The sequence below is a fragment of the Phyllostomus hastatus genome, unplaced genomic scaffold (assembly GCF_019186645.2).
Source record: "Phyllostomus hastatus isolate PE091 unplaced genomic scaffold, TTU_PhHast_1.1 phas_contig_209, whole genome shotgun sequence".
Classification (NCBI taxonomy): Eukaryota; Metazoa; Chordata; class Mammalia; order Chiroptera; family Phyllostomidae; genus Phyllostomus; species Phyllostomus hastatus.
This window is the reverse complement of record NW_025333735.1, coordinates 6,712,232-6,737,163: the sequence shown is the minus strand read 5'-3', so window position 1 is coordinate 6,737,163 and position 24,932 is coordinate 6,712,232. Positions and strand designations below refer to the sequence as shown.

General features: G+C 36.9%; 1 pseudogene; it reads right to left on the bottom strand.

Annotated features, from left to right (window-relative positions):
* Positions 1–5,508: 5,508 nt before the first annotated feature.
* LOC123816526 lies at positions 5,509–6,032 on the bottom strand (annotated as a pseudogene).
* Positions 6,033–24,932: the final 18,900 nt, after the last annotated feature.

Sequence of the window (24,932 nt, the reverse complement as noted above, 5' to 3'; positions counted from 1 at the left end):
TATTCGACAACTTTAAATAATGTTTATATTCAAAGGAGACTAGTAGGTCAAATTATGATAAATGAGGCATTTCAAACTTTAGCAAAAATAACATCTTTTGCACATTTGTTTATACTTGGTTAATGTTGCCCTCATAAGGTTTACTCATAAAATTAATACAATAGTTCTTATTGTCAGTTTTGCTTTCCGAAATTTGTTATCTATGGTCAATAGCAGTCCAAAAATATTAAATGAAAAATTCTAGAAATAAACAATTCATAACTTTTAAATTGACTGCTATTGTGAGCAGTGTGATGAAACCTTGCATGGTTCTGCTCCTTCACTCTCCCACCTGGCCGTGAATTATCTCTTTGTCTAGCTTATCCACCATGCTGTACAATACAGTAAGATATTTTGAGATAGAGGCAATGTTCAGATAACTTTTATTTTAATATATTCTTATAATTGTTCCATTTTATTATTAATTATTGTTAACCTCCTACTGTGCCTTATTTACAAATTAAACTTTATCATAGCTACACATGTTTGGGAAAAAACACACTATAGGGTTCCTACTATCTGCAGTTTCAGGCATCATCAGGGTGTCTCAGAATGTGTCCTGCTCAGCTAAGGGGGAACTAATGTATGCATGTTCTATATGTAAAAGACACATATAGAAATTAATTCTATTTTTGTCATAGCTAAATTATCCAATATGGTGTTCATCGAATCTTTTACACTGCATCCAAACTCTCCAGAAAATCTTTCAAGTTCCTTGAACCCTGAATTTGCAAAGATACACATAAATGCCTATTTAGAAAATAGAAGTCTGGTTATTAGTTCAAAAGCTATACCCATTACTATAAATATAAACAATTAATCAAGAGGACAATCAACCTTGTCCTCTTAAGGTTGACATAGTTTGATAACCAATGGGAATCCATCCTACAAAAATTAGCTTTTTATTACAAATGAAAGTATCTCTCTTTCACAAAATTACATAATCAACATCCATCATTTCTATGTTAATGTCATGTCTATTATCTTAACAATGAAATTAAAAATTGGGGAGAAAAAACTTTAAGTACTCCTTTATTCCTTTAGCATTTTTAACCATAGTATGAGATGTTATGCCTGTTTATAACTATACTTAACCAAAGGCATTGTGAAGAAGCCTAGAGATGAGTCTATCTAGCAAATTTTTATTTGTTAATCATCATAGAACTTTTACAGCTATTTTAGACCCTCATCATAAAACACAGTGTTAGGGAGCAAAAGTAAGTGTCAGATTTGTTTAGACTGCATCCAGACTGTCGTATTGATGCCAGTTCACATGACAGAAGGAGGAATGTCCATTCCTCGTCTAACACTGTAAGGTCAAGTTTTGCAGTCTCACTCAGCAATCTGATATTAGCCTCTATATTTACAAAGTACTTTTTTATCCTGCCACATTTCATGTCAAATTTATAGTATGTTAGAAAACTAAAAATTGTTCGTCTCCCAAAACTTAGTGTCTTGCTCTCTTGCTAGTAATGTACATATATACGTAAAAGCATAAGAGAGCCATATTCTTTACAGCACACTTCAGTCAAGGATATTGAAGTGAATATTTATCAATCCCTTTGAATTCAAGAAACAACTGATCTAAGCCTCCAAAATGTATAAAGTTTTCCAAATTGTTATATGAGAATTTGGTATTTTTTTAATTTACTGGATAATATTTTTTAAATAGTCATTTTTTTTAGGTTGGCTCTCTTGAGAAAATTTTTCCTTGAAATGTAAGCTTCACTTGATGGAAAATCTGTCCATCTACCTACTATATACTTAAGTAGGAATGAGTTTTAAGTATTCAGAACTTCGTATAACACTTGGACTTTTAGAGGCTAAAATGAGAAGAAAGAACAGTAATTAGTTAACATGTCATCTCACTGCTTTGAGAAACTTTAAGTATCTGCTACATTTCCCTATTTCTCCCCTAAATTAACATTTTACTGCTTGCAGAATGTTTTTGATTGTAATAGGAATGTTCAGCATAGAGAGAAAGCTATTGGTAATTGAATAAAAATGCTTGAATAGTCATAATCAATAAATAATAAATATGCATATCATCCAAATTAAGCAAGGTAAATTAAATACATTAACTGTATTCAAAGAGAATGAATACTCTTCTGCTACAAAGGTGGCAAGACCTGCAGCCCCCCATTGCACATCTGATGCCTGGCTAAGCATAATGTCAGAAAAAGAATGGGAGGCCAATTTAGAGCTGACGTTTGCAGAAGGTGAGAGAAGTAGACAATAGTATCTGAGGGAAAAGATCCCATTCCCAATATACATAAAATAAAATTTCTTCCTATCTACTGGTGGTGAGGAGGCACTCACTTTGCTTTAGAAAATATATGATGTTTCTTTTGAACATTTAATTGTTGGCAATTGATGCTAAACTAAGACAGGTAAACCAATTTTTTAACGCTTTTGGTAAAAAAAATTGACAACTGAAGAGGAGTGATTCTCAAAGGCCATTAATGCAAGCAAAATGTTTGTAATAATTTGTGTATATTTAATATATGGCCACTTCAGACCTGAGAAAATTTCCTGAGAAGAAAGAAAATCTTCTGAGCCATTTTAATTTTTACATTTAAAATGTGTCAAGAGTTCACATTCATATTAACTTTATCAGCTCCTCATATTCTGGTATATTCATTGCAGAGGAAATCCTGCACCCTCCCGTCTCCCTGGGTGAAGACTTGCTTTCTGATTTGCCCTCACATCTGCGTTTACCAGGGAACAGATGCTCCACTTCTAAGGGTCAGAGTCTGGCCTTTTCCCTCCTATCACTAGAACAGAAAGCAAGGAAGGGGGGTTCCAAAATGATGGTGGCAGCTTTCCAGGGGCTGGCGTGGAGTTTTACATTTAAAGCAAGCAGGTGGCATCAATGGGCTATCTAATGACTAACAAGATAAGAGTGCAATTGATCTTTTTATTAACCTGTTTCCCCAGGAGCAGCCTGCTCCTCCCTTCTGGGTTCAGTTACATTGTTCAGTTCCAGGAATCATTTTAGACCCTTTCACTTTTTTGTCTGAGCTGATACTTCAAGCACGGGGCCCACAAACACTGATATTCCGTTTCATCTAAATTCTCCTCTCTGAACTACCAAACTGGTAAAGGCCTTTATAATTTGAATCTGACCCAGAACAATATTTAACACACATGTGAATGTATCTTCCATCCTCCTCTTTTCATGCTGTCTTTGAACTGTGTTTTGTATTTTTTTTGTTTTTTGTCTTCCCTTTCTAGGTCACAGACCACTTACTCTAAACATCACAACTACTTCTGAAGAGTATGGAGCCTACATAGATTTTAAGGTAAGTGATTAATTTCAAAATACAGCATAATGGATTCAGTTACAGTATGAATTTCAACATTGTGTTATGTGTTGTCCTTCATCTACTTGGAGACTTTCTAAGTTATGCTATCAAGTCATCTTTTGAGAGTAGAATCATGATCTGCATGGTGCTGAGGGGAAGGACAGACTATGTCTGTGGGGTCCCTCCTTTCATTGTTGGGTTATGTGTTGTATATTGCATAAGGCTGACTACCTACCCAGATTTCTTACAAAAGTTTTCTTGTGACCTTAAACGGCTCCTAGCCTGAAGTATGTCAGGACATCTCAAATCACATAGTCAAGCAGAGAACAATTAGATCTGTCATTGTTGGGGGGTGGGCCAAAGCCTGAAATGATTAGGATGTGTTTCTTTGTAGATGTAGGAAGAGGTTCAGAACATCCCGAGGAGGCTACTGCTACCACAGGCGGTGTCAGACGGGGAAGTATAGGATAAAGGAATTTCTAGAGAATGGCCTTGCATTTCTACTCTGAATCATGGTCATCATTTGCTTTTTCACTTCTTAAATAATTGTGTATTCCTCAAGCTACTGATTCTATATGAAGGTAGGCTGGTATGAGATCTTTAATCTCACCTATAACAAAATGATTAATAACCTAGGTTCAGAGCCAACCTAAATTCAAATTGGGGTTCTGCCATTTACTAGCTGCAACACTGAGGGCTTCCATTTTTTCCACCTACAAAATGGGAGAAAGAGTGTGCACTTCGAAGACCTGTGGCATGGTAGAAACAAATGAGGACATGTAAAGCACTTAAAATATTGCCTGGCACCCAGTAATCCCTAAATTTACTGATTAACTAAAGCACTTCAATTCCATCCAGACCCCTCACATTGTCTGTTTTTCAATTCCTCTTCAGTCCAGAAACTCTGTGGTTGTTGGAATTACTACGAAACCAAACTCCCAGTTCCCTTCAGCAGTCTCCCTCCTAAAGAGATATATTATACCCTTCATGTAAATGCCAGGAAGGAAAATAATTGGCATCCCATGGCCCTTTGAATGGACTCCTGGCTAGCACTAGGTGGTATGACGGGTAAAGTGACCTGAAAGCAGGGGACCTGCCAGCTCAGGGCACAGTGTAGTGAGAAAAGCAATTAGAAGGCTCCTTGCCATTTCAGAAACATGCAAACCTCAATTGGCATAAAGTTTCAGGAAGCAGAATAAAAAGGAACCTACAAAACAAAAAGCTTTTCAGGGGGTTGGAGGCACCGTGCTTCTAAATCACAAATGGATGATTATGATTACCCTTAGCACTTAAAAGGCCTGAATATAGAGAGAGAATGACTTCGTCTCTCCAATAGATTTGCCAATGGTTCACGTTTTCACTTGTATCCATCCTCTGCTTTTCAGAAGCAAAATGTGGTGCTCGTTGGTCAGAGCAAGTCATTGGATGTCCCCCTCCTCCACTAGCAAAAGCATATTTCTAATATTCCAGCCCCCTATTTCCCATCAGGACCGAGGGTAATGGATCAGAGAAAAGAAGAACACTAGTGTAGGGTTTACAGACTCCTGCGACACCTGGGCTCACTCCGGAAGCAGTCGTAAACACTGATACGGTTTTCTCATCTCCAAAATGTAACTTGTCACTATCCTATTTCCCAAGTTAATTCTCAAGGTAAACATATGTGAGGGTAATCTTTTAATACATGTAAAGATACCGTTTACTTAATTTAGGTATTTGTTGCAAATGTTATTGTTGATTATGGCTATATTTTTATTTTAATAACCCAAATGCAGAAAATGGTATTATAAGGGTTAAACAAGTTATCTGCTAAGCCATTTAAGACTATTAATTTGAATAAGAAAACCTACACTCAAGTTAAAATTTTTTTTTAAAATTAGCCATACTATTATACTATTTAGTCAACAGGGAAAAACATTTGAAACGACAAATTTTGGCAAGGTAGAAAAAATTATATGTCTTCTAAAGAATAAGGATTAATCATAGTGTTTCTTTTTGTTGTTGTTTTTTTCTGTAAGAAGCTTTGTTTCCATTTGCTCCGATGCATAGGAGAGGGCTCCAGGTGGTTAAAAGGATGCCTAGTGGTTTCAGGGAGTGGCTCAGGCAAAAGCCAAACACCGGGGGAATGCAGAGAGGCCCCTCAAAGTCCTCTGGGCTCCAGAAGTTCCTAGTTGTGTGTGAGGGTGACACTTTGGAAGAGATATTCACCCAGCTCAGTCTGGGGCCCTCAGGCCAGCCTGCAGAGGTTAGTCAGGTGGTCACCCATCTTCTTGATGAGTTTCACCTTCTCATCCAGGAGGTGGTTCTCCAGGAAGTCACAAAGATGAGGGTCTGTGCAGGTAGAACCTGGAGCATCCCAAAGGGCAGATCCCAAAGGGCCTGGTTCAGGTGTTTCTCCATGACCATGACAGCTTCCATGGCGCCCTAAATTTCATCCCACTCATTGTGGGAAGGCTTCAGCAGGTCCTGGAACAGAACGCCACCACCACGCTGGTTTTGCAGCTCCAAGAGACACTGGGTGCCCTTATGCTTCCTCTTGGCCAACTTGCAGCAGAAGTGGCCCACGCTCTCCAGAGCCACCTCATCGGGGTGGAAATAGAGGACCAGAGAAAGGTAGGTGGGAGGCCGCAGATGCAGGTTGACAGCAGCCTCTAGCTGGGTGGAATAATTCTGACAATTTTGGGAGCTCATGGTTGTTTGGCAATAAGGAGTTAAGGTCAAGAAATGGTGTTGACTGGTCTCAAAGGCTGAGCATGGCTACGGAGGTTCTGAAGGTGAAGGCTGAAAGAAGGGGCGTCCTGGGTCTGTTCCGTCCAGACAGTGTCAAAGCAAGAGAGTGATCTGGGAGACCACCGATGGTACTACCAATAATAGGTTTTTTATTAGAAAAGAAAACCATTCATAAAAATGATACTATTTCCCATATTAATGCTTTCTCAAATTTCAGTGTGAATATTCTTTTATTTTTCTATTTTCAAAACATAATCCAGTAAATGTAACATATCCTAATTAATATAATCTTAAGTGATAATTGTACCAATATTACTGTCTTAATACATAGAATCTTGAGTATCACAACACTATAATATTGAAAATAAGACATGTAATATCTGTGGTGGAAAGGATAATGTTATCTATTAAGACAATGTTTTAGTGTAATACTTCAGAAATTTAAAATTGTTTTATATTAAAATAGTTCAGCATAATTTTTCTGGGGTCTTTGTGCTATACATAAAATTTTATTTCTATGATGATGCAAGAAACATAAATGGATAATATCTATTCCTGGAACAGGAAAAGTGTCACTGTTATAAACACATGGCTAGGATGGCATTCTGAGGTTCTAGTCCCAAATCTGCATCTGAACTTTCTGAGTGATTTTGTACAATTAGCATCCATCTGAAGAAGTAAAGGGAACTCAAAAATGAGTGCTAATTTTTTAGGAAAAACTTCCAGCAACAGAGCCTGGCATGCAATAAATCCACAGTCTGCTGCCAATCCTTCTCCACACCCTTTCCTGCAGCCCTATTGATCCCATCACTTCAAGAATAAAAAGATTAGTCAAAAATGAATCCTTTTTATCATCACTGGAAACTTTAAAATTACAAAAAAGTGCAAACCAAATTGACTTTTTAGTCTCACCAACTAGATGTTTGGAGACCATTTTTTTTAAAAAAAGTCATTCAACTAATTTTACTAGGGATGATATGTCCAAAATCACTCCACACCAAGGCAGTATAAAAAGAATATAGTGTGGCCCCTGCTCTCTGCTGTTTATAGAGGTAAAATCAACATATAGAAAATAAATATCAACATCAGTAAAAATGTGTTCTTATCTTAGTATTATAAATTATGAATTTTCTAAGAGTTCTGCTGGAAGAGATGGAATACAAGATGTGTTTTAATAAAGAATAGAGCTTGGGATATATAATGCTTCTCTGGGATAAATAATAAGTTGTCCTATGTTTATGTTATCCAGTGTCTACATTATGGGCTGTTTGACTGGTAAAAGCAAATCAAAGGAATAATTGAAAGGGCTGGTATTTCACCATGAAGGCTGGGTAAATCCCACCAAACAAGTATTCCACTTCTCTGTGCCCAGTGAAAGTACTAATAGATATCCCGCTCAAATTCTAAACTCAAGTGGAATACGAGGCTCTCCCCTCAGACTGCAACTGTGAAGATTACAGGGTTGGCAGAAAGAATCCATTCATCTCAGAGAGCAGTGCAGTGATTGTAGGTGAGTTAAGACCCTAATATTGGGTTTAGGTATAAAGCTCACTGACTAACCCCAAGTAACTGAAATAGAAACCCAATGTCTAAGAGGCTCATCTAACTTAAGTATTCTCTCCCTGAGTCTCCTTGGCTCTCCTGATGGCCCATCAGCTTTTTTGGAGTTTCTGACCAGCTCCAAATCAAACCACTGGAGGAAGAGAAAGCTGGTACAATTGACCTTGACAGAGAAAGATTTGAGAATATAGATGAGAACAATTCCATACCTAGTTCTATGAATTAACCATTTCACAGCTGAGGAAAACATGAGATTATTCTCATATTAGTAATCCAAAACTTGAATCAGACAAAGAAAACTAAAATTGGATATTCTTCTTGAAACTCTAAATTACACTGTGTTGACAGTAAACTGGGAATATTCTAATGACAATGATAATTAGAGCTACCATTTATTAAGAGTTTATTGTATACCTTTCATTCTCTTTTACACTTTAATATACGTATATCACATTTAGTCCTTATAAAATTTATCTTAGGAAGATGGTCTTGTACCCAGTTTAAAGATAAATGAGGCACAAAGATTTAATTTAATCAAATTTAACAAGTAGCAAGTGGCAGAGCCAGGATTTGAACCTATATTTTTCTCTTCTCTCCCTCCCTCCCTCCCTCCTTCCCTCCCTCCCTCCCTCCCTTCCTTTCTTCCTTCCTTCCTTGAGGGAAAGAAACATCAACGTGTGGGAGAAACATTGATTGGTTGACTGGGGACCTGGCCCAAAACCCAGGCATGCTCCCTCATCTGGAATCGAACTGGCAACCTTTCAGTTCACAGGAAAGTTTTTTTTTTGTCCCCCAGCTCATTTTATCAAGGACTCCTCAGTTTCTACCCACTGAAAACCACTCAACCACACCAGTCAGTACTGAACCCATGTTTTTCTGACGCCAAAGGCCATGCTCTTCTTTTACGTACACTACCTTTCAGACAGTACTGCCTCCATTGTCTAAAGATGTTTTTATTTAATTTACTCAGGTATACCAGAAGGATTACTGAGCTGACAGTTTTATTGCATGTATGTACATTAACATCAACCAATACTTATTATTTAGTCCCATGTAGTCAATGAATGTTTTGCAAGCAGATGGGCTACAGATTCAGAAAAATCAATGAATATTTGACTAAGCAAGTGAATTATAAAGAGTAAAAGCATTATATGTGCTTTTTCTTGGAAGTAAAGGGAAAGCTATAGTGTTAATAAAACAGACCCAATGCTAATGACTTAGAGCCCCTAAAGTAGAAATCAATCTGACTCTAAGGTCTTGCTCATTCCATAAACTTATTTCCCAATGGAGTTTCTTAATTTTGACATTCCAAATACAGAATCCTGTCATGGCTTTTTACTTTTAGACTCAAGGCCAGTTTAAGTCCTAATCTTTTCTCATTTATTATTCACTTTCATATAAAGTTCACTTTCCCTTGTTTCCACATTCTTTATGTTCTTACACACTCCACAACAGACTGCTCTCATTGCCTGGAAGATGTCCCATTGATCTTACCTTTCCTTCCGTGTGTCTATCAAATCTTCACTGTTTCCAGCTTCCAGAATCTGTAATGCTTGATTTTGCCCAGAGCTTTCTCAATTAATTAAATATAAAACATTGAAATCCTTCTATGGAAATCATCTTTCCTCTCTAGCCAAAGGCATTACCAGTGGTAAAATGTATTTATTTTGTTCATAACAGAAGTTTCAACTGTTAGATTGTACTTTCTATTGATTTTTTTTCTGGTTAGAGTAGAAATGCTATTGCAGAAAATTTCTAAATATCAAAACAGTCAAGAAAATAAAAGCCATTGTTTATGCCAACACCTTAAAAAAGCTTTGCTAACATTCTGTTATATTTCTTTCCAGTCTTTTTTTTTTTCAACACATGTAGTTGTGTTTTAACTTAAACTTTTCCTGCCTTGATATATTTTTATTTTGCTTTGTTTTTCCTAAAATGAAGCCCTCTAAGATTTAGATTCACCAGTTTCTGGATTCATAACAGCCAAGTAGTCAATAAGAGGGTTGACCATGAACAGGTTTGCTTGGAGAAGCATTGTCTCATAGAAGTCTGGAAGAATTGCTATTTCTGGGCTTATTTACAAAGATTTAACTCCGATACAGTCTGGCTGCAACTACTGGGTAATCCTCCTCTTACTTTCATCATGTGATAGTTTCCTGTAAATTAAAACCACTCTGTTTTATTTTATAGAAACTAGAAAAATATATCAATATTAAATTATATAAAGCATGGCATTATAAAATAATACATCTCTCTTAATTTCTAAATTAAATTATATATCTAAAAATGATTTTACGTTTATGTGATATAAATGCCCTCTGTGGTTTTTTCCCCCCCTGTTCATGGGTCCATCTTAACTCTATGAAAGAAGAAATTTTCTTGTTCAACTTATACCTTTTAGGTATCTTGCCTTTTTTTTTTGTCCCCCAGCTCATTTTATCAAGGATTCATCAGTTTCTACATGTGAATATACATTGTCTGAAAACTTAACTGTTCTCCATGTGACTGACCAGATCAATTTTGGGGTTCATGCTTTTGCCATTTGGTATATTAAGAAGGAATTTGCTCTTAATAGCTACACATCTCGTTTCTAACACCTATTAAAAATGTTTGAATACTCCACTCAGGTTTATATATTTATCCAGTTTAGCTTTGTTTACTAATCAAACTTCTAAAGAAAATAACCAACTTTTCACCAAAAAAAGTATTAACATATTACCTCATAGGCAAAACCACTTTATAGTCTTACTGAACAGTCTTACTTACCTTTCTCACAATTCCCCTGATTAAAAGTATATTCTCAGCACCCAGCACATAGCATGTCATCATTAGCTATTTGTAAATGAATAATAATATTCTTCAAGGTATCAAAACATATTCCCAAGCAAACAAGGCAACTGACTTAGGAGGGCTAAAGATTTTCATAGTTTTCAAAACATGGAAAAACCTTTTCTTTCACATACAAAACATATATATATTTCCTTAAATGCTATCTATGAACCCCTTGCCTATAAAATTAGCATTTCTCACACCTTTTTACTCCTCACACCCACCTAAAAGAGATATCAGAGACTGCCTAAGTTAAACCCTCAGTCTAAAAAAAACTACTAGAAAGTATGTTGATGCATTTGTAGTGCACATTTTATAGACAATAATAAAGGAGCCGAAGTATCAATTGCACCATCGCTGATGAGCCTGAGAACTGAACAGCTGTGGGTGTTGAGGTTCCCTAGGCAAGGAGGGCTCAAGAGGACCATTGTGACGTGTCAGGACAATCAAGACTCCACAATATTTTCAACTGCAGACATTCTGCATCCGTGCAGATTCTGCCAGCAAGAGGTCTGTGTTTTATTGAAGTCTAAACTAATTCCCCTTGTTTTATGCTACTGAATGGTTCATTTGCTTTGGGAGCCTCAGGGGGTAAAGGTGAGGGAAACAAATTAAGTCAAAACTGCAAAGACTTGTTAAATCTGGGCAAGGTGTGTCTAGCTCTCTTATTGTTATATGATACGCTGGGAGAAAAAAAAATCGGTGGGAATTCCACCCTGACTGACTCCATAACAACTCGCAGCTGATTAAGTCAACCTTTGAAACAGGCATTAAAAGCACAGAAAAAAAAACCTGACTCAATATGCAATAGCATAAACCAGCCATTGTTTCATTTTCTGGAAACTGTGCTGGCACCAGGATGAGAAGTAGATGAAAACACTCCAAGAATAACAAAGACTTTTCTGTAAATCAGTTAAGTTTGCTGATTAATGAATAGCCAGACTTTGATGTTAAGAACTTGATGCGCAGTGATTTTGAGCATGGGCCTCTCCGTAAAGGCTGCCACTCAGAGTTCCAAGGAGGGACTCCTACGTGTGCTTAGAGAAAAAGGGAGTAGAAACATTTATGATTTCTGTACCTCCCAACACACACAGAAATACACCCTTACCTAATCCCTGTCTATAAAACTTAATATTTGTGTTAAAATATTAACACAAATTGGGATTTCACAAGTTGTAAATTGGGAAATCTCAGGCATAAAACTCTACATCTATTAAATATACAGCGGTTTAGTAGGCGGTGGTTGTGGCAGGCTTGCTGATTTTTTTGCTTTTTCTGGCAGCAGATGATACAAAATCATAGGGAATCCATATCTCTCAAACCAAAGAACAGCTTCCAGTCATTTGTGGCATCATTAGCAATGTTGTTGTGTCCCTTCAGGACAAAACACATAAATGTTCTCCTGTCACTTACAATTGTGTCAAGGAGAAAGCCAAAATAAATTTGCAAAGTCATGCACCAGCTTGGTTTTGGAAGGAAAAAAATCTCCCTTTGAAGGAAATAAAATCAATCCCCAGTTCAAATTAAATTTTGACTACTCTGTGAAGCTTCAGTACACAGTTTCCAATAACAATCAGTACTTCGGACTTAACGTGCAGGCAAATAATGTTTCATTTAAAACAAATTGAATGAGGATTACTGACCGAGAAAGTTTTGATGCTATTTTGTCATTAAAGTTAAATCATGCCATTATTGGCTCAGCCACGAACATCTCAATCCTCACTCTCCCTTTTTTTCTCCCCACATGCATGAGGAGCCCTTTGCCTGGCTGGGCTTGTGGCTTCATCTTATTTAAACCTTGTCAGGCAAATGTATCATAAGTGTAGCCTTAAGACTTTGGTCTCATGCAAAATTTAGCTTAAATTCTACTGGCATGAAATACTTCATTATGCAAAAACCTTCTGTTTGGTTTACTGACATTCTTCTTAGTGGGCTCTCATGGTGATTCATTATTGTGGGATATAGATTTCCAAGTATCATCTTTGTATTGATTTTTATATCTTTAATAACCACTCCACAGAAGATGGCTCCACTGGTGTCATTGATCGCATCAAAAATTCAAGGCTTACAGAAATACTAGAGGGCTAATTGGTAGCAGAACATTTCAGACTTAATTTTAATGCAGTCTTAATCTTCTGCATTAAACCCACCTGAAGGTTTCCTCTTGGAGTAGACAAGGGGAAATTTAGTGCTTCGTTGAAAAGCACCTGGTGAGAGCATGCAAGAACATTGAGATACATGGACGTCATACTTGGAAAATGTCACGAAATAAACATTCAGAAAATAAGAGCAACCCTTTCATCTGGAGCCAGCATTCCTGGGATGCCCCTTGCTTTTGCTATCACTTATGGCTCCACCAACCCACGTTTTGCTCATAGGTTTTAAACTAAAACTGTGAAAGAAAAATCCCCCTAATTCTCAAGCATGTGCCACTCTGGGATTTGCTAATTTTCCAGTCTAACAAAGGAAGGGATTCCTGTGCAGAAATTCAGCGTGAACATCCTGTGTGTATAAGTGCTTTTAAACAACATATTCAGGATGGCTGGTATAGGCCGGCAAGTCTGGAGACCCAATGTCTGGCCAGGGGCATCACCTTCTGAGTCCTTCCTTCTAGCCCCCCTGCTCCCCCTGTTCATTGGATAGAATATATAGATCTGCTTTAGGTACTTAAAAACCTAACCAAAAGGGAGGAGCAGGTACTTTGTGCAAATGTTAAGAGTAACTTGATTATAAAGTCAGAACTTGGACTTACAGTATTCTTTCCAGAAACTTTTTGTAAACCTACTCTGTGCCAGTCACCATATCAAAGCACAGTAACAGGTGTAACCTGGTATCTGCCCTGAAGAACCTTACTTTCATTTCAGAAGGTTGTGGATGCAAGGTGGAAAGGAGACTGGGACATGTTTGATAACAAGCTGGCAGGCAGGATGTCCAGGGATGTGGGCTTTGGAACCGGCCTGTAAACAATGTCTATGGAGCCACTTTGCAATGGAGCCAGAGCTGCCTTGCATGTCTCCTGCCTCAAATCTTTGGATGTTAAAACAGGGCAAAGTAACCTTCTGATAAGGACTAAGCCATTGGGTGTCCAAAAAATCTGTTTGCAAAGGGAACAAGAAAGTGGATATTATGACTCCTGGGCTGATGACTACCATACTAAAAATTTAAAACATTGTTTAAAATTAACATCACTAAGTTGTCAACTGTACCAGTAGAAATGCTTTCCTTCTAATGATATAATTATTCCCTTCCCCTTCTCATAAGGACTTATGACCTTTGTCTCCTAATTGGAACATTATTTGAGCTTCTGACTGAATTAGTGATTCCCAAATACTTATTCTTATTGATCTCAAATAAGTATGTTTTTGCCTCTTACTTTGAAAGACCTTTTTATTTTTAAGTTAACAAAGCAACCCTTAATTTTTTTTCCACCTCCAATATTGTGCTGTGTGGCACTTGGTAGACTGCTGCCTTGCTGAAAAATGGTGACATTTAAGAATTTCCACTTCGTGCTAATAAAATGTTGCAGTGCATGCAAATCTCAGTATTGAGCATGTTAGTTATGCACCCAGAAGACATGTTACCTATTAGAAGACAAAAAAGGGGGAAACTGCATGTGTGTGTGCACGTGTGTTTCTCCTTGTAGAAGTTGAGGAGGTCTTTTATGAAAAGGTAGAAAAGGGGAAGAAATAAAAATGTATATATTACGATTTGGGAGGCAAAATTTAGAACACAGAGCTAAACGTATATGCTGACTCAGCATTATAGATGTAGCATAAAACACTGAATGGAATCTGGCGTTTTTAAGACATTTGGAGTTAAAGAGAAACTTTAGAAAGACTGGAAAAATGCAGGGATGAATCAGGACAGAGGCCATGGTGACAGAAAGCCCACGATGAATTCTTGGTGTTTAGCATGTAGGTACTTGAATATTGGGATTCAAATCGTTCTTAAATTATTAGAAATTATAGTTACAAGTTTCAAAGTTTCTCATTTTGAAAGTGAGATATAATAATCTAATAAACAAAATAATAAATATGTAAGGATCTATCTACACAATTCATATAACTATCAATGCAGTCTTAAAATTTATTGCTAAGGTTATCTTCAAAGTGTTACAATATAAGTGTGAATTTCAAATAACTTACTTAGGACATGATATTTAAAGAAATGGCAAATATTGTATGGTACAATTTTCTTTGAAGTCATTATTCTTCTTGAATAGTTATTTGCTTCACAGAATTTAGTCATGTATCTGGTCCATAAATACCCATTTGTTGATGAAATTCACTTTGGAGTTTTATTGCATCCTCTTTCCTAAACAGACTACAGCTTTTAACCTAAGAGAGCAGTATCAGGAATTTCATTATAGATGGTTTTATTTTATCATTGTGTATCTACTTTTGAAGCTTCCATCCCACAAAATATTTCCTGATAATACAAGTTCTTAAAGAATTCATCACCCCATTTCTCTGCCCTCTCCTTTTGCATTTCATTCTCTTCCTCCTTTGCTTTGTTTCCCCTTTTCCTTTTTTGCTATCTTTGGTTCTTTTTCAAAGTTTTCACTGCTTTTTCTGCACTTCATTTCCCTGTCTCTTCTCCCTTCACTGTTTCCTCTTTCCTTTATCATGTTATTACCTAAACTGAAACCCAATGCACAGAATGGTAAGTTTGATTCAAATGTGATTTATCCTGTGGATATTTTAAATAACGATCCAAGGACTCCCCGAGTATGATGCTAAATCCACTTTCCATCTGTTAAAAGGAAGGATTATGACATGAAAGGGAACAAAAATTGTACTAAATGCAGATGCTATATAAATGCAGTGAGGATAACTTTCCACGTGCTGAAAAAATTTCTTTTTTTCTTAAGCTTTACCTTTATTACTCTCCAGTATAAGAGAAATTACTAAGGTTGTCTGTAGTCCTCAATATAGAAAGAAGTTAGTTTTGCTCAATAGATGGCATGGAATGTGATCATTAACATTCCATTTTCTATTGTTAAAACTGCAAACATACTACAAAAATACAGGTCTTGACTCTTAATACCCTGGAAAAATAGTTATACATTTAATATTAACCAGCTTATTGTTTCTGATTTTTTCTTTTTAAAAATAATATTATGTATTACTTACCACTACCACAGAATTGAGTTTTTACGTAGTAATTCAATATTAGTATTGATAATATTTGATAATTGACCAATAAGCAAAGGAGTGGAATATACTAAAATTCCACTAACAAAAATATATGTATTTATTTTTCCTTTTTATTACATTTATCTTTAATAACTGTAAAAACTACAAAAGTGAGAGATAACAGAGATTTCTAGCCAAATGAATCTTAAAAATCAGGTGCATATATAAAATAGCCAAGAGATGAGATATGAAAATTTCAATATTTCCAAGGCATTCTCTTTCCAGGGCTTTCTCCTTCTGATCACAGCTGGCAAATTCTCCAGATGGAGACCCCACATCATTCCACAGAGGGAGTCGCCTCTGCAATCGTTACTGATTCCTTCCTTGAGAGCAAATCACAGATGCCTTTCAATTTGCCAAGATAGAATTTATGTATTGTAACTTCATGTTATAAATTGAATATCCAATGGACAATACTGGCATCCTAACTTTCGGTTAGACAATAATATTAAATGACACGTCTTACACAACTGCAATGCTCTTACTGGTATGATCCTGAATGCTTACAAAGATCCAATGTGAGAAATATATATCATCTTTATTATTCAAGATGGGAAAACTGAGAATCAGATAAAAAAAAAACCTATGTTGCCCAAATGTACAAAATAATAATTATTCCACATAGACTTTCTTCCTGTTTGGTAAATATCAATGCCCTACACAGTCGCAGTTTGGCAATGGTAAGTGATTTTGTTTCATTTTGTTTTATTCATTGTAGTAAGCACATTTAACATGAGATCTAGCCTGTCAACATAAATTTGTGTATTTAACATGTCTCCCCCCACGAGTTGGATATGCCTCTAGGGGGTTTGAGAGTCACTTATTTTATAAAAACTGACCAAAATGATCAGAAACAGGACTAGAAAATTTTTATCTCCTGGCTCCTACTAACCATGCTCCATGTCTAACCAAGCAAAAGACACGTACAGGCATTGCTACAAGCAATATTTCCATGCCCTACGTCTTCACTGCAAAATTGCTGGAATTTTTGCCACTTCAGGACCATCTATCTCGCATGCCTTGGTCAGGTGTACATCTTACATCCAGTATGAGAAATAGCAGTCCTCATGCAGATGTGTGGCAGCATATGGTCAGGATTTCGGTGAGTGAATACTTGCACCTGGAAATCAAATACCAGCACAGGCAGACCCCTCCTGCTCGCCCAGGGCAGCGTCCACCTAACGGGACTGGAAGGGCTGCCAGATCAAACGCGATCCAGATGTCTCCTCCATCTCCTCCTCTTTCCCATACAACCTTCATTGTTTTCTTTGTCCTTTGGCAATATTTTTACATTTTTAAAGAAGTAAGGAAGCCCAGAAAATAGAACTAAATATGTTTTTATAGTAGAACAAACACATCACCCATTGCGCAGTCAAAGCTTTTAAAAAACTTAGTTTCTTTTAGTTTTTTTAAAGGCTTTGTTTTCATTATGTTTTTAAAGATCATGTCAGATTTTTCTAGTAACCTTTGACTGAAAATTGAGAGGAGTGTCTTTCATGGCTTAATTTTCAGATCGGCCAAGGCAGTATTTTAGAATGTCCCACTTCAGAGGCCGCGGAGTGTCAGCAATAGCCCAGGCACCCGCACGGATTCTGACTTTCGCACACATAGCGCTGTCCTTTCATTGTGCCTACACTGAAATCCAGTGGGTCGCTTGGGGTAGCTCCCTAGTAAAGGATCTTGTTTTATCTTTTCAAAACACTTTTTTCCCCTTAGGCATGCCATGTAATCTCTTTGTACTTTAATGTCTATACATATAAACTTTAGAGAGATAAAAAGATAAAATGTTGTAAATGTGTTGAGAGCTTCTGAGCACTCTGAAGCAGTGATTAATCATTCAAAATCTCCCATATAAAGATAGAGTTATAAAATGGGCCAAAACAGGGTTGGGGGAAGGACCTGGCCAGGAATGAAGTAGTAAAATAAAACTCAAAGCTAGCCAGTAAACATGAATTCTTTAAAGCAGAAATAAATAGATGATAGAAAAACAACAACAACAAGAAAATAGGGAGGAAGGAAGGAAGGAAAAAAGAAGACAGAGAGAGAGAAGAAACAAAGGAAGAGTTAGATTTATTAGTCCGTCACTGTCGTTCTCAGTATGTGGACAAAAATGCCCACTTAGAAGCAAACTTGAAGTGATACGAGATGGTAGCTTCTGGTGACTGATTATTTTCTGTAAGATCTACAAATGTGGCAATGGACTTGAAGCTACCAGGTAGCACAGTCTTATTCTTAATTATTCTGTTACAACAAATAAGCCTTGTTCATATTAACACCTTGCTTCTGTATTATTCGTGCTTTAAATATTTGACTTTTATGACTTTCAAGTCAGGATCTAAGAAAGCTATCCATATTCTGAAAAAACAAGCTGTTATGTTTATTTTATATAAAATATCATTTGTCTGTGAGGGCATGATAAAGAAAATTAACATAGAAAAATAAAATAAATTGTATAAGCCTTGTATAAAAAAACATAATCATTGTCTTCAAATGTGTATGCAGCAGGGAGAGAATTGGTACCAGACAGACATGGGTTGAATTCTAAGCCCCTACTTTAGTAGCTGGACTCTTGCTCTCTCTGAAGCTTAATTTCCTTCTCAGTAAAATGGATGTAATAATTTTTGTGAAATTTCAATCCAGCAGAACAACATACACAAACACTTGGTATTTGGTCACCACTTGTTAAATGTCATTTCTCCTCACTAATTTTTTTCTTTTAAATATTTCTACTTCTTTTTTAAATGATGATTCCCTAAACTCAGAACCATCTTCACAAAGCTGTTCTGAACACAGCCCTGGAGACCCAGCCCCGCAGCTCTGGTCCGTCCGACTTCACAACGGGAGAGGTGCCTCTCTGGCCTCTTCCCCATCTCGCTGACTGTAGAGGTGTTGGAAACAACTGCGTTTTGCTTTTGTTTGTCATGGATTCTCTTTTTTGAGACAGTTACCCAAATTAGTCAGTAAAATATATAGACAACAAATGAACCAGAAATGCAATAATGTGCTGTCCACTCGGCCCTGAACTACTTACTTCTTGAGGTGCTGCTGAGGCTGTATAAGGAGATTGATATGTGTGAAAAGTTTCATTTCTTTGCAGAAAAATATCCTTCATGTCATTATTTATTAGCAGTGAGAATCAAGATGACAATACTGCTCTCATTACAGAAAACTGTATTGAAGCCAACTTTAAACATGTTTCTCAGGTTTGTCCTAACAATGTGGAAGGTGAAAAATGTTTCTTTTCTTTTTTCCTCTCTCTCTCTCTCTCTCTCTCTCTCTCTCTCTCTCTCTCTCTCTCTGAAAGCAACAAAAATAAACCCTACAAATAAACCCTACATGTAGATATAAAGGAAGGGACTGTCACACACACATACAACCAAATTAGTAGTATGCCCCATCAGGAAATCTTGAAATGATTGATACTTAATGATTGATATTTAAAGTACAGGCATCTCAGGTGGAAGCTCCCATCAAGAACAAATTTATAACAGTTGCATTTTTCCTTGTTTTTCTTTTCTGCAAACATGTAATACAAACCCCGAAGAATCCTGCTAGCTAGCTTTCTTTTTCTCCATTCAGCACCTTCCCCGTGTCTCCCTACCTCTCCTCATTACCCAGCCCCACTTTGGACACATACTCCATCCTCCCCCACCCCTATCTCAAGTGGTGTGAAAATAGAAAAGCAGCTGAGTATCTGGGCAGCCTATCAGTTTGCTGAGGTTCATTTTAGCTAATCCAGACATCCCACACAGCAGGGGGGAAACTGCTGTATCTAGTGAAACAAGAGCATGAATAATTAAAACTCTGTTATTAATGAACTTCCAGTCGTTATGTAAATGAAACTGATTTCAAGACTAATTTGTCAGCCTGAATTCTTTTTCTGTTCTCCTTTTGTCTAGGACAAGAACTCATCATAATGGCCTTGATAATAAAACACTAGTAGACATGCTGTGTGCAGTGCCCATCTGAGTTAGAGCTTTTAGCGTGGTTAATTGATACAGTTACTCCAGAGCAAGTCTATAAGGCATTTTGTCTGCCTTTAAGTTTTAAAAGCCGCTCTTTTCCCCTTTGACAGGGCTGTCTATTCTTCGCACATACCTCATTATCATTTACCTTTATATGAGGGGTGGCATACAATTACTGCCTGGTAAATAGTTTCTTTTGCAATATCCACGATGTTCAAAGACAGCAGAGTTCAAAAAGGTCCAGGGGAAGGGAAGCCTCTAGTATTCTGAGAATGACAAATAGCCAACAGGGAAAGAAAAGGAAAGAAAAAGGAATACTTGACAAAGCAAGACCACTAAGTACCAGTCGCCCACTGTTCCACCATCGAGTGTCACTCATGCTATTGGTGGCATTGTTCAAGTGATACCCTCGTGTCTGTGGTCACACATTTCAGCTACATTGTTTGGATCCACTGTATTGTTAGTGAAATCATTCACTAGGTGCAGCTCCGAATACTACACTCTGATTTCCTAGACTTACAAATATTTCACAAGACACAAAAGCAATAATTCCTTCAACAGAAAGCTGTTCATCAGTTGTCAACTCATTGAGAATTTACTGAGCTGGGATCTTTAGATTTGAATTTTGAAAATGCTTCTATATTATTTTTAAGGAAATGTATAAATTAGGTATCAGAAATTAATTAGTATTTTTTATTATTTGGCACATGATTTTACTTCTAAAAGGCAATGTATAAATAGCATACAGATTTACTCATTTTGTGTATCTGTTACATTGAAATAATTTTGCTCTATGTTTTTAGAAAGAGGGAAAAAAGTTCAGAAAAATCCTGGAACTTTTAAACAGCAGATGCTAATAACATGATTCTTGCTCATCTAGTAGATTGTTTTCAGCAACGGAATCTTGCTTCACAGTAATATGAAGAACTAAAAACCTCTAGGTCCCCCAAATTTTGGTGCACCAGCTCCTAGGAGGTTTCAGGTTCTTGTACTGGTATCTGTAGTTCCTTTGTACCCCTGAAATTAGAGAAGTGTTCTAGGCATTGTTTAGGTTTGCTATCTTTTGTTATCTTTGAACAGTGCCAAAGAATAAATAGTACCCTAATCACAGGCCATATCAGCATCTACTGAAATATTATCATCAGTCCCTCAGGGATCAGTTATTATAGACTTGGAAAACATTTTTCAGTCACCGAAGATGTGCCAGACAAATGGGCTAAGCAGGCAAGTAAGTGTTTGAAAAGGGAATAATCAATTTCTAAAAGGAGAAGAAAGGTCAATTAACCCATATTTATACCTTGATGTGAAAAGGTACTACAGGTGCTCCTGGACTTATGGTGGGGTTTTATCCACATAAACCCATTGTAATTTTAAAATATTGTTAAGTCAAAAATGCATTGAATACACCTAACCTACTGAACATCATAGCTTAGCCTAGCCTACCTTAAACATGCTCAAATCACAATATACAGAAAATGCTGGCAAGACCATACACTGACGAGTGTCGATTGTTTACCCTCGTGACTGTGTGGCTTTCTGTTGCTGGCCAGCATCATGAGAAAGTATCATACCTAGAGCTACCTTGAGAAAAAAAATCAAAATTCAAATTTTGAAGTACTGGTCCTACCAGGAAATCACAAGTCAAACCATTGAAAGTCCAGGACCCTCGTGTTTGTGTGTGTGTGTGTGTGTGTGTGTGTGTGTGTGTGTGTGTGTGTGTGTGTCTATATCCGTGAATATATAGTGTACAAAAATGTGTCAACTGTCAGAGAAGCATTCTACAAGTAATTTGCAGGAAACCAGAGACTCAGTGCCTAAGACAAGGCTGTCTTTTTTACTTTGTCTTGTAGCAAAACTATTATCTAGCCTAAGACACTCTTAGTGTTATTAAGGTATCAATCCTACGTGCCTGGTTACAATTTGATTCCTTTTCTCCTGGATGCATTATGTAACAATCCATGCCTCAATTTCCCAGGCAGCTAAAAGCATACGGTTATTCTAAAACATGTCTGCTTGTCACAATGTCACAGTATAGGCTAGAGGTGTAGGTTAAGTTTCATTTCACGGGAACTTGATGGAACCTGGGGCATCACAGCAGGGACAGCACATTTGATGTCTAATAGGGCCCAGCATCACCCTTCTCGATGGACTGCCCCACACATATCTGTCAGGCTTGCCGTGGAGAGGCTTCATTCTCCCTGTATTTACACCAGACCTTGCCAAAACCACTGACCATTCTCTAATTGTGATAACCCCTAGGATTCCTCTAAACCCATCTAAACCTAACATTAAAAGACAAAAGCAGCCCAGTGATGAGTTCAAGATAGGTGATGACATTTATCACCTACACACAGACATATGAGCACATGCACACTGTGGCTTCCAACTTCTGATTGATAACAGGGCTCATGGGGCTAACAAATCTGTTCTTTCTTATTCGTAGACAACTACAGAAGAAGTCATAAAAATATGTAATCTGAAATTAAAGTCAATTAAACTATGTTGCTTCTTTGTAAAGTTAAAGGGAAAACACACAAAAGTAATAGAAATCAATTATTATATATTCCCAGGCCTGTTCTTATAAGCTGGAGAGGTAATCAATCACTCCAGAGAATTCTACAAGGTAATTACTGTTTATTCTTTAATGATAATACCGTCTTCCTCTTCTTCCTTCACATGGGCCTCCTGCAGCTGCCACCTTGCAGAAAGCAAGTAAGCTGCAGTTAGAAAGAAAAGAAAAGGGGGAAAATAAAGACTGAAAGAAAGTTGGTGTTCCAAATAAAGTGGACAATAAGATAGCTGAACTTCATCCCTTTGTGTGACCTGAGGCTACGGTACTTTATGACCCATGCTGTAGATACACATCATAACTGCTTTTCAGTAATAATTGTGGCCATGGCTTTGAGAGGGGGCACTGCTGCATAGGGAGAATTAATGAGAAATATCTTTCTTGCGGATGTTTAGTCACGTAAAATAATGTAGTTTGAAAATAATAAGCAGCTGCAAAAGAACATGGACCAATTAAGAATTTAAAACAAGTAGCATTCAACTAAATCTCTTTCCCCTCTTAAAAAGAAGAGGAAAATAATTAAGAGTAAAAATAAATGCTGCTGCTATTATCAAGAACCAAAAGCACTAACCAAGAGATTTCACAGTGCTTCAGTCAGAGCTGGGCTAATGAATATAAGTTACCTTAGCCTGTTTTAGCTGACTTTGAAATTAAAGTTCCAAACCCTTGCATGCAGGGAGAGCTGGACTTGAGCAAAATGGACTTAATAAACTCCATTGTGCGATTGGATCCCTAGTGAGATTTCCTGCCCATCCATGACCAATTGGTATTATTTTTTCAGTGACTGGTACTTTTGTGAGCAAGATGGGAGTTTGTGGGAGTGATTAGCACTTTTCACTGTTGATTGACAGGTTCAAACAGAAATGAGACAATGGGAGGAGCCATTAGGAATTCAAATGCAAGGGTAGTGTTTGCAGGCTTTGTAACTGATTTTCATAGAAAGGAAATATATATGTAAGAAAAAGAAATGAATGTTTAAAATGTTAACTTACAAAGTATAAATTAATCTTTCTAGTTTCAAAATTTTTCAGAATTGAAATTAATAAAAATAAGCAGATAAGACAGCAATATTTTCAGCATTCTTTCTAGAAATTTCTTTTGTTGGCTGTGGATATTTAAGACCTGAAGATTTAAGATCTTAGAGAAATCCTCAGTAGTAAAGGTTCAGATTTGATTTTCTCATAGATTTTTGGTTTTTCCTAGGTTAAAAATGTTGTAGAAAAATAAGTATTATTTTTCTAAGAAAAGAAACATTATGAAGCTTTCTATTATATCCAGAGAGCATTCCTTAGGGAAATAATTATAGTGAATGATACTAGCATTGACCAGAAATTGATAATTGGCCACAAATAATTAGAGTAGAATATCTTTACTGGTATAAATTATGCTAATATTTTAGCCTTGTCCCTAGGTGCTGATGTTGGTTTCTTATAAGTAATTTTGTTTTAAATTTACATTATAAATTTAGCATACTATATTTGCAAATTTAATCTGATTTGGCATCAAAGCAAAGGCAGACAGTACAGAATTAAACAAATCCAATCAAAGATGAAAAATGAGATGCACACCATTATTTTTCAGTATGTTTTGGTGGTAAGAGTTGGCTTCTGGGAAACGAAGTTTTCTGTGACAACAATGCACAGAATCAAAAACAAAGTAGAGAAAAATGGGTGACCAGAAGTCACCTCACAAATTTGAATGGAAACATGTCCAATACCTCATAACTTGTTAATATGGAAGGGACGATAGAGTAAATCCAATACCCGGTGCATAAAATGATCACCGCATCAGATATTTATGCACATCCTGTGTGTGGCTCAGCATTCAAGCTGTATTTTTGAATATGTTGTGACTAATTTATGCCAAGTTTTCATCAACCTAGCATTTTTCATTTTTCAATTGACATACGACGTTCTGTAATTCGTGTGCTCAGTATGTTAATATTCCGAGATAGTAAGAGAAAATTCAGTGCATCACAATAACAAAAATGGAGCCTCACTGAAGTCAGAGGTTGAGAAAACAAGCCCAGCCCAGGGAGTGGTAGTGTTAGGATTTATGTGGGTCATTGAGAACGTGCACTTTTCCCATGTCAAGAGGTGATTTCTGTCCTCCTTTTTTGACCAGTCTCCACATCACCTGCTCTTCCATTTCCCTCCAAAATTTCCAGGCATGCTCTATGAGTGCTTCTCACACATTACAGAAAATTGGAATCACCTGGGCATCGAGAGATTTTTCTAAGCTTTTCAGAAGTTTCTATGTGCAGCAAAATTTGGGAAATGCTTTCTGACTTACTTTTCTCTAATTTGGTCTGAAAAAAACACCAATGGAAAAAGAAATACTTCTCCATTTACAGTGATTTCAGGCACACAACTCCCTGATCAGCCGTCTTTTCTGAGAAGAATCATGTCACCATACTCAGTGCTTCGCTGCTGAATGTGCTACAGCCTCTCATCCGCTCTCAACTTCTTCTTATTTTTCTTTTTATACTTTCTCATCCCCTAAATTACTACAGATCAACTGTTATTCCTCTGAGTTTTCAGCTCGTATTCAAGTTCGTATCTTTAGCTGTCTTTGGTATCTTACTGCTGATTTAAACATGGAAAAGATTCCTTCTCCATGTTACCAATTTATTTCTCTTTACCCAAAACCCACAGGCAGGACCTATTTCTTTCTTCAGTCTTCATCTAAGAGCTAAGTTAAGGCCCTCAGTGATTTTTTTATGTCCTTATAGTGGACTTCTCTG